This window comes from Nicotiana tomentosiformis, chromosome 2, assembly GCF_000390325.3.
Source record: "Nicotiana tomentosiformis chromosome 2, ASM39032v3, whole genome shotgun sequence".
Lineage (NCBI taxonomy): Eukaryota > Viridiplantae > Streptophyta > Magnoliopsida > Solanales > Solanaceae > Nicotiana > Nicotiana tomentosiformis.
The window spans coordinates 91,572,419-91,584,882 of record NC_090813.1 but is presented as its reverse complement, the minus strand read 5'-3'; the positions used below and the strand labels follow the sequence as shown (position 1 = coordinate 91,584,882).

Genomic DNA, 12,464 nt, shown 5'->3' with positions numbered 1-12,464 from the left:
GTAAATTTCATTATCAAGTGACCCGTACAGATAAGCTGTAACCACATCCATTAGATGTATTTCAAGCCTTTCACGTAAGGCTAAACTGATGAGATATCGAAATGTTATGGCATCCATAACGGGTGAATATGTTTCTTCATAATCGACTCCAGGTCGTTGTGAGAATCCTTGTGCGACAAGGCGAGCCTTGTATCTTTCAACTTCATTTTGCTCATTCCTTTTTCGCACAAAAACCCATTTATGAGCAACTGATTTTATACCTGCAGGTGTTTGGACTACTAGTCCAAAGACCTCTCTTTTAGCAATTGCGTTCAATTCTGATTGAATTGCCCCTTGCCATTTTGGCCAATCAGATCTTTGTTGACATTCTTCGACAGATCGGGGTTCAAAATCCTCTCTATCTTGCATAATGTTAAGTGCAACATTATATGCAAAAATATTATCCACCACTATTTCAGATCGATTTAAATTAATCCCATCACCAGTAGAACTTATTAAAAATTTCTCGCTCACTTGAGTCTCGGGTTTATTGATTTCTTCAGGAATCTCATAACTAATCAGATCTTGGGTCTCTTCAGGAGATCCCTTTATAATATCATTTTGATCATTTATCGATTTTCTTTTTCTAGGATTTCGATCCTTAGAACCCATAGGCCTACCACGCTTCAGGCGTGCTTTAGGTTCACTAGGAATATGTAACTTAGTTATCCTTTTCAAATCAGTAAATGCGTCTGGCATTTAATTTGCTATATTCTGTAAATGGATGATCTTCTGGACCTCCTGATTACATATAGGGGTACGTGGATCAAAGTGAGATAATGATGAAACTTTCCACACAATTTCTCTTTTGATTTCCTTTTTCTCTCCCCCTAATTGTGGGAAATTTGTATCATCAAATCGACAATCTGCAAATCGGGCAGTAAATAAATCTCCCATCAATGGTTCAAGATAGCGAATAATAGAGGGTGATTCAAACCCAATATATATTCCTAACCTTCTTTGGGGCCCATCTTACTGCGCTGTGGTGGTGCTACTGGCACATATACAGCACATCCAAAAATTCGTAGATGGGCAATATTTGGTTCATGACCAAAAACTAATTGTGACGGAGAATATTTATTATAATGCGTTGGTCTGAGACGGATAAGTGATGCTGTGTGCAAGATAGCATGGCCCCAAACAGTAGTGGGTAATTTTGTTTTCATAAGTAGTGGTCTTGCTATCAATTGCAGCCGTTTAATGAATGACTCTGCAAGGCCATTTTGAGTATGAACATAAGCTACAGGATGTTCAACTTTTATCCCAACTGATAGACAGTAATCATCAAAAGTTTGAGATGAGAATTCTCTAGCATTATCAAGGTGAATAGCCTTTATAGGATAATCTAGGAATTATGCCCTTAATCGAATTATTTGGGCTAATAACTTTGCAAACGCTAGGTTGCGAGATGATAATAGGCACACATGAGACCATCTTGAAGATGCATCTATTAGGACCATAAAATATCTAAACGACCCACTTGGTGGGTGAATAGGTCCACATATATCCCCATGTATACGTTCTAAAAAGGTAAGGGACTCAATGCCAACCTTCATTGGTGATGGTCTGGTGATCATTTTACCTTGATAACAAGCATCACAAGAAAATTCATTATTTGTAAGAATCTTCAGGTTCTTTAATGGATGCCCACTCGAATTTTTAGTAATCCGTCTCATCATTATTGATCCAGGATGGCCCAAACGGCCATGCCAAAGCACAAAAATATTTGAATCAGTAAACTTCTGGTTTACGATAGAGTGTGCTTCAACTGTACTAATCTTTGAATAGTATAAGCCAGAAGATAAAGTTGGTAACTTTTCTACAATGCATTTCTGGCCAGAAATATTATTTGTAATACAAAGATATTCCACATTCATTTCATCTATTGTCTCAACATGATACCCATTTCGGCGGATATCTATAAAACTCAACAAGTTTCTTCGGGACTTGGAGGAGTACAATGCATTGTCGATAATAAGTTTTGTTCCCTTAGACAGAAATACAATAGCTCTTCCGGAGCCTTCAATCAAACTTATATTACCAGAAATTGTAGAAACATTTGCTTTTTCCTTATGCAAATAAGAAAAGTATTTCTGATCTTTGAATATGGCATGAGTTGTTCCACTATCAACTACACAAATATCTTCATGATTGGTCTTTGATCCAAACATAATTTGAGGATTATCCATATTCTTCAAAATGACATAAACAAAATAAATATGATAGTAAACATTATTATCAAAGCATAACTTTTATTTATGTACAATAATTACATAACCATACTATCTATTACAAATAATAAAAATTAAAATATTTACATCTCTACAGATTCACTACCGATCACATGACTTGTTTCTCCTTCTGGGAGTGCAAAGTAATCAGTTACATCCAAATGCATGAAGTCTAAATTATCTTCAGAAATAAAATTTGCTTCAGCATTTTTCTCTGTCTTCTTCAGGGAAGCTTGATATAGCTCAACCAGGTGCTTTGGCGTACGGCATATACATGACCAGTGCCCTTTTCCTTCACATCTATAGCATGCATTTTCTGGCTTTGCTGCTTGCACCGCTTCATGCTTTTGCTCCTTCCTTTTCCACTGCTGGTGGTGAGGAGGGTTCTTTGGTGCATTATTATTACCACGATTAGAGTTTCCTCCCCAACCACGGCCATGACCACGACTGGGGCCACGTCCTCTTCCACGCTTAGCTTGGTGGAAGTTCATCTCATTCACTTCAGGGAATGAACAAGAACCAGTAGGTCGGCTTTCATGGTTTTTCATTAATAGCCCATTATGTTGCTCGACTACAAGAAGATGTGAGATAAGTTCAGAATACTTTTTAAATCCCATCTCTCGATATTGCTGCTGCAGGAGCATATTCGAGGCATGAAAAGTGGTGAAAGTTTTCTCCAACATATCATGATCAGTAATATTATCACCACATAGTTTCAATTGGGAAATAATTCTGAACATAGCAGAATTATACTCACTGATAGATTTAAAATCTTGTAACCTTAGATGAGTCCAATCATAACGTGCCTGTGGAAGAACGACCATCTTCAGGTGGTCATATCTATCTTTCAAATTACTCCACAGTATGACTGGATCTTTAACACTAAGATATTCCATTTTTAGGCCCTCATCAAGGTGATGGCGTAGGAATATCATTGCTTTGGCACGGTCTTGGTTTGATGCCTGATTTTTATCTTTGATGGTGTCTGCCAGACCTATCGCATCAAGATGAATTTCGGCATCAAGCACCCAAGACATGTAGCTTTTGCCCGATATATCCAGGGCTATAAACTCAAGTTTAGAAAGATTTGACATTATTTAGAAAAAGAAAGTTCGTACCTCTTATACTTTCAAAGTATTTGCTCGAGATGGCAGAGTCTCGTGTTGATAACGTGTTATAAAATAAAGACTGTAAAGTAAAGACAAGTATAGAGAGAAACTGATATATTATTCAAACTTCAAACTTCTGTACATAATGAACTGAATTCTCCTCTATTTATAGAAGAAAGGAAGCTGCTGTGTAAGCTGCTACTGCAAGCTGCTGCTGCAAGCTGCTGTGTAAGCTGCTGCTCTAAACTGTTGTGCCAGATATAGACAATCTTCTATCATGAGTAATATTTATCCATAGCGGAGTACCGAAAGGATAAGCTTCTTCAAGAGGTTTATTTCCAATAGAGTACTAAATAGATAAACATATTTATGGCGGAGTCTCATATGGATAAACTTCTTCAGGAAGCTTATTTACAACGGAGTACTAAATGAACATCCATAATATAATATATTCATAACAATAGACACATTATCTCTTATTAATAAAAGGGATGAGGAAACAAACATGGTAAAAGTATGTTTGTGGTTTTTTCTTTCTTTTAATGATTTTTTACGGTAAAATTTCAGTAATTGATTTTGAAGTCCTATAAATTAGGATTCATACCTATTTTAAATAAGGAAGTATTTAATATATAAAATATAATTAATTTTGAAGCCATAAAATTTAGGCAAATAACTTAAATTACTATTTTATCCAATATATAATATATTTTTAAAGGATAAAAAAGACGAACGACATTTCGTTAAAGGTATTTGTGCTTTTAATATAGTACTAGTTTCTATATACGTGCTTTGCACGTTGATATTTAGTCAATTCTCTATATGCAATATTATTATATAGCAACTGAAGTGAAAATGCAGTAGTCATTGAAGTTCTGAAAATTGATATAATACCTATTACAACGGATGATTTTAGGTTTGGTTTGTTTAATCTGTGTATATTTATTTGTGATTTATTTATATTTGTTTAGGGTTCAAAACAATGACTAATTCATTTTGGAGTCCAAATTAAAATTTAACACTAAATCTAAAGATGCAGCACGTAAGATTTTTCTGAAAGAAAAAAAACATATATTTATATCTATTGCCATGTTTCTATAATAGAATTAGACTTTAAGCAAAAACTTTCTACATTGAAAAAAGTTGTACTAATATTTAAAGCTCTACCTTATAGAACTTTGTACGGCGAAGGGCCAAATATACCCATGTATTTTCGAAAATACTCTAAAAATACCCCTCGTTATACTATTGGGCTATATATACCCTTCCCATCATACTTTGGACCAAATATACCTTTATTTTGGATGGAGTGCCACGTGTCAGCACCAGATGAAAACGACCAATTTTATTTTTACCCGATCCATTTAAAAAAATCCATCACCCGACCCGTTTTAAAATTCAGTTTTTTTAAAGCATATATTTTGTAAAAACTGAATTTTTTTTTTGTAAAAACTGGAAAAAAAGGAATTTGCAAAATATATATTTTTAAGTCTTTTCAGTTTTTTTACAGTATTGTTTTTTTTAAAAACTGAAAAAAAAAAATATTTTTTTTAAAAATGCTTTAAAAACTGAAAAATATATATTCTGTAAAAACTGAAAAAAAAAAAAGAATTTGCAAAATATATATATTTTAGTTTTTTCAGTTTTTTAAAGTAATATTTTTTAAAAACTGGAAAAAAAAATTGCAAAATATTTTTATTTTTTAAAAACTAATGCATATGTAGTCCACTGCTTTAGGAGAGTTTTTTTTTTAGTTTTTATAAAACATATTTTTTTTCAGTTTTTACAAAAAAAAATATTTTAAAAAAACTGAAAAGACTTAAAAATATATATTTTGCAAATTCCTTTTTTTCAGTTTTTACAGAATATATATTTTTCAGTTTTTAAAGCATTTTTAAAAAAAAATATTTTTTTTCCAGTTTTTACAAAAAAAAATACTTTAAAAAAACTGAAAAGACTTAAAAATATATATTTTGCAAATTCTTTTTTTTTTTCCTTCAGTTTTTATAAAAAAAAATTCCAGTTTTTACAAAATATATGCTTTAAAAAAAATGAATTTTAAAACGGGTCGGGTGATGGATTTTTTAAAACGGATCGGGTATAAAAAAAAAGAAATGGGTCGTTTTCATCTGGTGCTGACACGTGGCATTCCATCCAAAATAAGGGTATATTTGTTCCAAAGTATGACGGGAAGAGTATATATAGCCCAATAGTATAACGAGAATATTTTTAGACCATTTTCGAAAGTACAGAGGTATATATATGGCCTCGGCCGAACTTTGTATAATGATTCCTTTAAGTTTGGGTTATTCCTCTTTCTTCTTTTGGAATATTATACTTCCTTAATCAGTTCTAATTAAACAATGCATCTGTTATGCCGATTCAATGTATTTAAGAGGTGATCATCTTTAAAAAATTGTTGTTTGTACTGTGTGATGCAAATTATTTAAGTATTAATGTAATTTCACTTTTTGTGGACGCGAACAAGTTTTTCTTTCCTTTTTAACATTAATTGTTTTTCTTTTTAACTTTTTATGGAGTATTTTTATAATATTATTTTTTCGGGTTAATAATTTTATTCTTTTTCTGGCTGTAGAATACAACAACAACAATAATTCAGTAAAACTTCACTAATGGGGTCTGGGGAGGGTAGTGTGTACGCAGACCTTACCTCTACCCAAAGGAGTAGAGAGACTGTTTCCGAAAGACCCTCCTCGGCTCAAGAAAATAAAAAGACAAAAAGACAAAAGGAGACAATATTAGTATCACTACAACAATCATAGGAAAAATAGGAACACCATGAAATACAGAAGAAAGATGCAAAGCAAAAGCGATAGCTAGTAAATAGGACATGCACTGAAAAGCGAAGTAGTAAAACACAACATTGTCACTAGCTATCTTAGACAAAAACCCTACCTGACTAGTCCCACAATGGTATGAAGTAAGTCACGACTCAACTACATCCTAACCTACAACTCTAATACTCGACCTCCACATCTTCCTATCAAGTGTCATGTCCTCGGAAATCTGGAGCCTCGCCATATCCTGTCTGATCACCTCTCCCCAATACTTCTTAGACCGCCCTCTACCTCTTCTTGTGCCCTCCACAACCAGCCGCTCACACCTCCGTATCGGAGCATCTGAGCTTCTCCTTTGAACATGTCCGAACCATTTAGAATGATATTTCGAAAAACGTCACAAGTTGAATTGTGTCAGCTTAGGAGTCTCAAAACAAACACGATATTTTAACCAATTGATCTTCAATATATAGCCAAAAAATTGTCTATTCGTGACTTTTGCATACTCTCTTCTTTATTATTCGCGTTTAGAATGGGCAAACAATTGAAGTCTTTAACCAGTAGGACTCATAAATGTCTAGGTCACCTTAACTTTTATCTTAAACTTTGACTTGAATTCTTTAGATAAAAGAATAATAAATCTATAATGTAAGTATGTCCACAGCTCCATAAAAGGACTGTCACATAGACAGAAGCTAAGCAATTTGACATAATCTTGAATATATTTTTATCTCCTTCAATAGAAATTAAAGAATAAGAGAAAAAAAAAAAGCTACATAGAGAACCTTTCAGAAAAAAATACTTTTTGAGTAAAAGATTAAAGCATACCACAGGGCATGCAGCATCATCTTGTTATGTTCATGGGCTATCTATATACAATTTCCGATATCGTAGTCAAACTCAACCGATTATTTCACAGTTTTTATCAGAACTATTACTCACTTTATTAGGCCAATTACTCATATGATCTACAAGGCTACAATTACTTTGTCGAACTTTTCTTTTCTATCATTCTCTAGCATAATTGTCAGAAAAAGCTATGTAGGTGTAATACTTGAGCAGAGTTTGATATAATATGGATTGTAAAACGCACACGAATGCGTTCGAGTGTATTCTATTTATCCATCTAAATCACACATTTGCTGATTCAATGACCAAGAAAAACACTTTTGTTTGAATACTGTTTCATGTACAATCACTTTTTCTTGTGATGTAATACTTGATAGAGTAGATTACCGTGTCAGAATTAATATGAACATAATGGTATCAAATTTAACACTTTAGATGCACAAATATAAAATTTAGATTAAAATATTGAGTAATATGACTTACCAATTCGAGACACAGGCAAAACTGCAAGAACTCTTGGACCATTGAAATTTTGATTACAAACGACCACCAGCTTCTTCTATCCGATTGAGTTCATTAGACCGATCAGACTAAAAAAAAAAGTTGGGAAATCAACATTAATTAAGAATACATAAAGGAATAAGAAGAAAGCAAAACCAAACCATGTTAGGAGAATGACGTAAATAAGGAGCACTAAAAGAAATAAAGAAGAGAAGTTTTTGACATGCTTACAGCCAATTACGATTGTAGATATATGATTACTACAGCAAATTAAATATGAAATCTATGGCGTATATAAAATTAGCCGTCGGTTTGGAACTTAATCGGTAAGAGGTCCATGCGGCTTTCTGCTTCAAAAAATATGTGCGACAAAAGGCACCGTATAACCCTTTTTATATTGGTAAGAGATGATTTAAAGTCTTCTTAATCACGTGGGATTGCTATGGCCTTAGAACTTCAACAATAAGTAGGACACTTATTTGATTGGTATAAGAATTTCGTGTATATTAGTATGAGTGTTTGGGGTTACGATTTTATCCATCACGCAACTATCATTTTTTAAAATATAATTTAACTTATGGAGGGTATAGAAGTCCATCAATATTTTAAGAATATTTTTGTCGTTTAATATTTAACGTGAAATATTCGTTCTTTTATAATAATATAAATAGATAGATTGATAGATTCATACTTCAACTTATTATAATAAGATTGTATAATAATTCTCTCACTGTCGGAGGGGTTAAATTCTAAAGAAAAACTATTAAGTGGGCGTTTGGACATAAGAATTGTAAAATTCCGAAAAAAGTGAATTTCTTTTCAAGTGAAAATGGTATTAAAAATCAGAGTTGTGTTAAGACATGAATATAATTTTAGGTTGTTTATGAATTTGTGAGTGATCTGAGTGAAAATTGTGAAAAACAGTTTTTTGGAGTTTTTTAAATTTTCAAGAAATTCCAAAATTCATTTTCAAATAAAAATTGGAAATTTTATGTCCAAACACTGATTTCGAAAAAAATAAAAAAAATTTCATGGCCAAATGGGCTCTAAGTAGGCGTTTGGACATGAATTTCAATTTTTTTTTTCAAATTTGGAATTTTACTAAAATTTGAATTGAAGATGAAGTTGTGTTTGGTTATAATTTTTGCAACATATTTGGATGTCTTTTTTTCAACATATTTTGCAACTAAAAACTAGCAACCTTCCCATTTTCAAGTGAGATTGGAAAAATTGTAAGATTTTGATAACCAAACATTGTTTTCAAAAAAACAATTGAAAAAAAAAAAGAAAAAATTTCTTATGTCAAACGGGCTCTAAATTGGCGTTTGGACATAAGAATTGTAAAATTCCAAAAATAAAGTAAAAGAAAAATTCAAGTGAAAATGGAGTTTGAAAATAAGAGTTGTGTTTGGACATGAATATAATTTTGGGTTGTTTTTTATGTTTTGTAAGTGATTTGAGTAAACATTTTGAAAATAACTTTTTGGAGTTTTTCAAATTTTCAAAAAATTCTAAAATTGATCTTCAAGTGAAAGTTGAAAATTTTATGGCCAAACAATGATTTTAAAAAAAGTAAAAAAATTTCGGTAAAAAAGAAAAAATTCTTATGTCCAAACGGGCTATGAGTATCTTTCTTATAGTTTCATTTAGTAGTACCGATGATACAACAGTACTTGAAAAAAAAGGGCAAGAGTAAGTTTTTTTTTATTAGCCGCATTTATGGGTGGAACATTAAGATAGCTAAGAGGAAAATTAAAAGAATAGGATAAATAAATGTTAATAAAGTATGAAATGATACTCAAACCAGTGAAGGTCAAGGGTATGTACCTCCTCAACAGTTCCTCAAGTTATGTATAGAAAATAATTTATTTATATTAGGTTCACGTCTATTGTTAAATAGTTCGTCTTTCTTTGTTAATGGCCATTCACAAACTTCTTGCCGCTCAAAAAGTTGATGCTTCGTTAGTTAAAAAATTAATTTCGTCTTGCTCAACTCTCTGTACAATTGATTGAAATTTTTTTCTCTACTATACTAGTGACTTCTCTTGTACTACTTCAATGAATTCTGAATTTGGGCCATTTAGCTTCTAGTTTTGGGCACAAGGAATAGCGCAATGAGGAACCTAATAAACCCACAAGACCCGTTTGTACAACAAAAAATTGCAGAAATATGACATGTTTTGGGATGGTCTTTATTTTTGACCCCAGCTTGTCTCGTGTGCAGAATTTTAAGATAAAAAATTAAAAATGTTGCTCATGAGGCAAATAAGGGGCAATACTTGTTAAACTTGAAGTTTTGTCGATGAGGCAAACAAGGGACAAAAATTCAAGATCATCCACTTTAAGGGCTATTTGTGTACTTCACCCATTGTACAAGGCCTCTAAAGCTCTTAAAAAATAAACAAAAACAAAGCAACTACTAGTAAGGGCTAGCCACTTTTCAGCCCTGTTATTGAAAAATAATCACTTATGGAATTTTAAATTCAACATGTGAAACTCCATGGCAGTGGTTATTTCAATAATGGGGGCTAAAATGTGGCTATTTGTCTACTATGTTAATCGAACAAAGGGTGCCGCTCTTTTTCTCTGATTCTTCCCAATTTTTTGTTCAGATTTCGGGACCACACTAAGCCAACATTACAACTTCAAATTCTTAAATTTGGAAGATGATGCGTAAAGCTTTATCGACTTTCTCCGTTAACAAAATGGTAACTCAAACTAACAACGATAGATGTTTCAAATTTGTTTTAACATATTATTAGAATCGATACTCTATTAAGCAACTTCAATACTAAACCTCCAAATTTTATAAATCTTGAAGTTCGTCGTCCGTCCAAAAACTTACAAATTTATGTAAAGTCGTATATAATATCTTCAACACCGATTTACTATAAGCATACATGACATGTATGAACAATGTATTGAAAGGTGTTCATAATCTCCTCGAAGTCCATCGGATGCGTGTTTGGAACTTCGTTCATCTTCCCTATGAAAACGCAGCTGTTTTGAATGGTTTGAAGCAAACCTTGCTTCAGCTCGAAATTATTGGCCGCAATTGGAAGTGGTCTAACACTTGACAATCCTTGATTGTAGACTGGTCTGGCATAGTCACCCAATGCTATACCAAGCCTTGCTACCGCATTCTCGAACTTGTCTTCAATCAAGGGTCGATTTAGATTGAATCTTTGACCCCTATTGTCTTCGACATTTTCCTCAGCAACTCTATGGGTTGCCTCAACAACAATCCTTGTAGCTGCCTCTACCTCATTGTCATCGTTATTAGCCATGTGTTCTTGGTTTGAAGGTTGCCCCAAGAACCTTACGGTAAACTCTATCTCCTTCCTCAGTTGTCGCAGGTGTTTTTCCAATTCCTGGTTGTATGGTATCACTTCTTTAGAAGAAGATTGTGTCATACACTACAAACTTAACATGTTGCCCTGTACATGGAGGAGAAACCCGTTAAGAATAAAATAAAAGTAAAAATAAAAATAAAATAAATTCCTGAATTAACACTACAAACTATTTCAAACACTATTAATTGCCAATCCGCAGCAACGACGCCAAAATTTGACGAGCTCAAAACACACACTTAAATTATGCTCGCTAGTCAAAGATAGTATAGTATAATATCGTGTCCACAGAGATTGGATTTAAATAATATTCTCGTAGTTTCTAGCTTGATTGCTATCCAGGAGGATAAGCAGTTGAGATTTATATGATTAATAATAAAATTTAACTAAGAATCTATATCTATTAACTAATGACAATCGAAGCAAGGCCTAAGCAAATGAAGATATCAATGGGAGAAAATGGGGTTTTGATAGGATAGGTACAAGATAATTGTCTGGGATTTAACTCTAGATAATTTACTTCTAATGTTCAAGTGAGTCTCTCGAATTCACTTAATTATCAGTACAATTGTTTAGTAGAAACTCCTCTCTCGATTAAGTCTCAACATCTCAATATGAACCAATTTAAGCTATGTGAAGATATGCTAGAATGCGTAATGGATCGGTCTTTAAGAAAATCTCTTTCGATTATTTAGAAGAATCTATGAACTCAACCAATAATAGAATGCAAAGATATCACAAGTTATGCCTATTTCGATTACAAGAATAAGTGAATATAGATGCAACAATTAAATCTTCTAGAAAATGATTCAAATACATAAAAATAGAGTTATAATCCACAAACAATCATCAATACACCAAATTTATCAAAACACAAAAGGATCTACTCCATAGACATGGAGAAGTTCTTCACAAATGTAACTAAGTATAGGAAAGCATAAATTCAATCCAAACCCGGATCTTGAGTGAGAAAGGATTGATGAAATCATTGTGCTTATGTTCTTCCAACTCCTCCCTAGCCTCCTTGGCTTTCTTAGGTCAAAAATGTGTTAAAAGTCTCGAAAATGGTATTTTCCCATGTATTTAAGTCACCCCCCAATAAACCCTGCACGAAAATACCCTTTTTAGCGGAAATGGGAACATACTCTAACATTTTTGCACTACCGCGCTGTGGCATGCGCCGCGCTTAAATCCAGTACGAATTGCAAATCACTTTATGGGCATATATTACACAGTCGTGAATCAGTTTTTCCAATTTTTGACATCCACACTTGGTACTCGACCCCCGAACGCGATTCCAGTTTAAACCCTTGGGCTTCTACTTAGACTTCAAAGCTTTAAATTGCTCGAATTTATTCAGTAACATCTAAATAACTCAAAATCACTCTTACACGGCATAAAACACACAATAAGAGAAAAACATGACTAATTAAAGCTCAACATAAGTAAAGTGAAGTGAATTAGAGTGCAATAAGCGACTAAAATACGGGATTATAGCCTACCATCAAGCTTCCAAAGATACTCCACTCTTAGAAGCTAGCAGTACTCACATTGTTTCCCTTCTTATGGAAAGATTGATGTTGATGT

General features: G+C 32.9%; 1 long non-coding RNA gene across 1 annotated transcript; it reads right to left on the bottom strand.

Moving 5' to 3' along the window:
• Positions 1-5,452: 5,452 nt before the first annotated feature.
• Positions 5,453-7,871, bottom strand: LOC138905025 (uncharacterized). The gene is made up of 3 exons (XR_011413504.1): positions 7,759-7,871; positions 7,510-7,616; positions 5,453-6,530 (listed from the first exon to the last, which is right to left on the bottom strand). It is a non-coding gene; the product is annotated as an uncharacterized lncRNA (long non-coding RNA).
• Positions 7,872-12,464: the final 4,593 nt, after the last annotated feature.